Below are 5000 nucleotides of genomic sequence, written 5' to 3'. Positions count from 1 at the left end.
CCTGACAGCCGAGGCCCGGGGTAGACCTGATGTCCTAGGCTTCGGGGTAGACCTGTTGTCCCAGGCCCGGGGTAGACCTGTTGTCCCGGGCCTCCGGGGTAGACCTGTTGTCCCGGGCCGCCGGGATAGACCTGTTGTCCCAGGCCCCTTGGGTAGACCTGTTGTCCCGGGCCCCTTGGGGTAGACCTGTTGTCCTGGGCCGCCGGGGTAGACCTGATAGCCCAGGCCCCTTGGGGTAGACCTTTTGTCCCAGGCTCTTGGCTAGACCTGTTGTCCCGGGCCGGCCTTGGCCTACGGCAGCCTAGCAAGCGGCAAAAGGATGCAGACAGCGCCGGGGAGGCTGATGGGGGAGGGCGGGGCGCCCCCAACCGCCCATGGCCGGCTGCGCTTGCCACAGAGCGGGCAGGGCCAGGGGCCGGGGCAGGGCCAGGGAGAGAGGGCACGCCAGAGCGTGAATGCCTATGGGCGGGCCGGCGGGCGGCTGCGCGCGCGCGGGTGGCAGGGGGCCGGGTGGAGGTGGCTGGGGAGGGGTTGGCGAGGGGGCGGGGATGGTTGGCCGCGCCTTCCTTTCACGCGCAGCGGTGTGGTAGCCTGCAGGCGTGGCCGTGCGTTAGGGTTAGGGTTAGTTGGGGGGGGGGGGGGGGGGGGGGTTAGGGTTAGGGTTAGGGTTAGGGTTAGGGTTAGGGTTAGGGTTAGGGTTAGTGGGGGGGGGGTTAGGGTTAGGGTTAGGGTTAGGGTTAGTGGGGGGCGGGGGGAGTTAGGGTTAGGGTTAGGGTTTGTTGGGGGGGGGGGGGGGGGGGGTGCGTGTCACTGTTTCTGTCTCTGTGCAGACGAGGGCCGGTGGCTTCGTGCCGGCCCCGGGCGCCTCGGCACCGAGTCCCCACGGCCCCCTAGAGTCACGTCGAGGGCCCAAGACCTCTGCGGACCGTGAAACAACCCGCCCGAAAGCTACACACAGCGCCTGTGTGCTGGCGGCGGTGCCGGCGGCCGCCGTAGCCTCTACCGGCGGGCGGGGCGGGGCCGGGCGGGGCGGGGCGGGGCGGGGAGGGGAGGGGAGGGGAGGGGCGCGGCGGGGCGAGCCGCATCGGGGCCAGGGCGGCCGGCCTGGGTAGGTTCCACCCCAGGAGGGCGTGGCGGGGCAGGGCGGGGGGTGGGTGGTGGGGGCGCTGTTTGGCCAGGTCAGCGTGTCAGCAGGCAGAGCACCGGCCTCGGCTTGCCCGTCGGCTCGGCTGGGGGCGCTTCCGATAGGAAAGAAAAAGAAATCCAATGGGTCAATTTTTGGGTTGGTTTGCTTTCCCGGATAAGTTTCTCGTTCCAAGCAAATAGAAGAGCCATTCTTTCAGGAAAGGAGAAAAGAAAAAGGGGCGGGGCGGGGCGGGGGGGGGGCCCGGGGGGGTGGGGGACAACCCAAGAAAACCCAAATCCAAACCACAAGCCCCCCAACCCCCCAAAAAAAACCAACCTCAAAAATCAGTATCAGAGAAAGCCAAAGCAACTGGAAAAAACCCCCAAAAAACCCCCAAAACAGCCCCCCCCCCCCCCCCCCCCCGAAAAACAAAACAAAAGAAAATACCAAAGCAAACCCAAACCAAATCCCCCCAAAGAACAACAACAAAAAAATGGAAAACATGTCATGGTCTTGAAAGGGGGGGTGGGGTTGGGGTTCATTGTGTGGGACGGGGGGTCGATCGAGCCATCTGGCTCCGGGGTGTTATGAGGCTGTGAGCTTCGCCCGGCTCCGGGGTCGCTGGGCACGGCGAGGTGCCCGGGCGGCGGGCGACAACAGGGGGACAGGAGGTCAACCATGGATCCGAGCCGGACCCGGCTCATCAGGTCTACCCCGGCTCCGGCCGGGGACATCAGGTCTACCCCGGCTGCGGTCGGGGACATCAGGTCTACCCCGGCTGCGGCCGGGGACATCAGGTCTACCCCGGCTCCGGTCGCGGACAACAGGTCTACCCCGGCTGCGGCCGGGGACAACAGGTCTACCCCGGCTCCGGCCGGGGACATCAGGTCTACCCTGGCTGCGGCCGGGGACAACAGGTCTACCCCGGCTCCGGCCGGAGACATCAGGTCTACCCCGGCTCCGGTCGGGGACAACAGGTCTACCCCGGCTCCGGTCGGGGACATCAGGTCTACCCCGGCTGCGGCCGGGGACATCAGGTCTACCCCGGCTCCGGCCGGAGACATCAGGTCTACCCCGGCTGCGGCCGGGGACAACAGGTCTACCCCGGCTCCGGCCGGGGACATCAGGTCTACCCCGGCTGCGGCCGGGGACAACAGGTCTACCCCGGCTGCGGCCGGGGACATCAGGTCTACCCCGGCTCCGGCCGGGGACATCAGGTCTACCCCGGCTGCGGCCGGGGACAACAGGTCTACCCCGGCTCCGGCCGGGGACATCAGGTCTACCCCGGCTGCGGCCGGGGACAACAGGTCTACCCCGGCTCCGGCCGGGGACATCAGGTCTACCCCGGCTCCGGTCGGGGACAACAGGTCTACCCCGGCTCCGGTCGCGGACAACAGGTCTACCCCGGCTGCGGCCGGGGACAACAGGTCTACCCCGGCTCCGGCCGGGGACATCAGGTCTACCCTGGCTGCGGCCGGGGACAACAGGTCTACCCCGGCTCCGGCCGGAGACATCAGGTCTACCCCGGCTCCGGTCGGGGACAACAGGTCTACCCCGGCTGCGGCCGGGGACATCAGGTCTACCCCGGCTCCGGCCGGAGACATCAGGTCTACCCCGGCTGCGGCCGGGGACAACAGGTCTACCCCGGCTCCGGCCGGGGACATCAGGTCTACCCCGGCTGCGGCCGGGGACAACAGGTCTACCCCGGCTGCGGCCGGGGACATCAGGTCTACCCCGGCTCCGGCCGGGGACATCAGGTCTACCCCGGCTGCGGCCGGGGACAACAGGTCTACCCCGGCTCCGGCCGGGGACATCAGGTCTACCCCGGCTGCGGCCGGGGACAACAGGTCTACCCCGGCTCCGGCCGGGGACATCAGGTCTACCCCGGCTCCGGTCGGGGACAACAGGTCTACCCCGGCTCCGGTCGGGGACATCAGGTCTACCCCGGCTGCGGCCGGGGACATCAGGTCTACCCCGGCTCCGGCCGGGGACATCAGGTCTACCCCGGCTGCGGCCGGGGACAACAGGTCTACCCCGGCTCCGGCCGGGGACAACAGGTCTACCCCGGCTGCGGCCGGGGACAACAGGTCTACCCCGGCTCCGGCCGGGGACATCAGGTCTACCCCGGCTCCGGCCGGAGACATCAGGTCTACCCCGGCTCCGATCGGGGACAACAGGTCTACCCCGGCTCCGGCCGGGGACATCAGGTCTACCCCGGCTCCGGCCGGGGACATCAGGTCTACCCCGGCTCCGGTCGGGGACATCAGGTCTACCTCGCTCCGGGGTCCGCCGGGGGCCGGCCTTGCCCCCTGGTGGCGGGCGCCGGCCGGGGACATCAGGTCTACCTCGCTCCGGCGGGACTTAGTGCAATTTCGGCGCCGGCCGGGTAGACCTGTTGTCTCGGCCGTCTGCGGAAGTTCACCAAGGGGTCGCTGTTGTCGGCCGCCTCCGGCTGCGTCATGGTAGGAGGCGGCCTGCGTTGGCGCCCCTCCCCGGTCGAGCTGCATTGGTCCTCTTGGAGGCCTGGCCGGCTTTGGACTCGTCTGTCCGTCTTATGGGAGCGAGGTGACGGGCCGCATCCCCGCAGGTTGACCCCGTACCTGCGTCCGAGGCGGAGCGGAGCGGCCGCGCGTGCGGTCGCCAGGGCCAAGCGAGTGCCGCCTAGCCCGGGACGAAGCGCGCGTGCCTTTGCGTCCCGGCTCCCGTCCTTCCCAGGGAAAAGTGGGTCCAGTTGGCGAGGCGAGAGAGAAGGGGCCGCGCGAAAGAGCCGGATCCGCGGAGGCGAGAGAGAAGGGCCGCGCAAGAGCGGATCCGGAGAAGGCCGAGAGAGAGCAAGAAGGGCGAAAGACGATCCGAGAAAGCTGCTCGCCGGCCCCGAGGCGAGGCGGGGAGAGAGAGCCGAGAGAGCGAGCCCAGAGAGAGAGTTGCCGAGAGAGAGAGAGAGAGAGAGAGAGCGCAAGAGAAGCCGTGAGCGTGTCCCGCTCCGGCCCGGCTTCTGCCGGTCGATTGGCCACGGGGGGGGGCGGCCCCCCCCGGGCACCGGTGGCGGGCGAGGCGGCGGCGCCTCGTCCCTTTTCTGCCCGGCCTTAAGCCGGGGGCCCGCTCGGCGGGCGCGGTTTTGGGCCCGTCGGTCCGCCTCGGCGGTGGCGGCGGTGCTCGGCCCGCGTTGGAGAAGCCGTCCCCCTCCCTCGGCCTTAAGCCGGGGACCCGCCTTGTGGCGGGCAGAATTTTTGGGCCTAGTTCTTTTTCTTTTTTTGAACTTGCCGGGCCCGGCACCCGACGGAGAGCCCCCCGGACTGGTCCTGGGCGAGGCGGCGGCGCCTCGCCTACCTCGGTCGTGGCCGGGCTCGACCGAGCCGCTTGTGCCGGGCGGGGCCGGCTTTGCCGCGCCGGGTGGGTTGCTTTCGGTTGAGGCGGGCGGAGTGTGGGGGGCACCCGCCAGGCCTCCTCCGCGGGCCTTCTTTCTTTTTCTCTGGCGGCCCTAAGCCGCGGCACTGAGGAGCGTTGCGACGACAGCGCGAGGCGGGATGCCGGTGAGTCCGTGGTGGGGAGGCAGTTGAGGCCCGTCACTCGGCCCCCCCGCTGCGGGCCCCTGGCCCCGTGGCCCCCGTGGCTAGCACGGGGCGTTGCGAACGCGCCTCCGTGTGCCTTTTTCTTTTGTCGTGCCGTCCCCCGGCTTTTTTTTTCCGGCAGGGCAAGCCGACCGCCGCGAGGCCGGGCGAAAGCCGCCGGTGGCCCGTGGCCGCGCCAGGTCGGTGGCACTTTTTCTCGCACGCTCGGCCGGGTTCTCCCCGGGCCGCTCCAGTCCCGCCGTTGCCGGCTGCGGGCGGGCGGGTGGCGGCACCCCCCGCGCTCCTCTGCTGCGGCGAGCGAG

The sequence above is a fragment of the Agelaius tricolor genome, unplaced genomic scaffold, assembly GCF_023055355.1.
Source record: "Agelaius tricolor isolate 1412-34295 unplaced genomic scaffold, bAgeTri1.0.p SCAF_64, whole genome shotgun sequence".
Lineage (NCBI taxonomy): Eukaryota > Metazoa > Chordata > Aves > Passeriformes > Icteridae > Agelaius > Agelaius tricolor.
Note: the sequence above shows the minus strand (reverse complement) of the source record.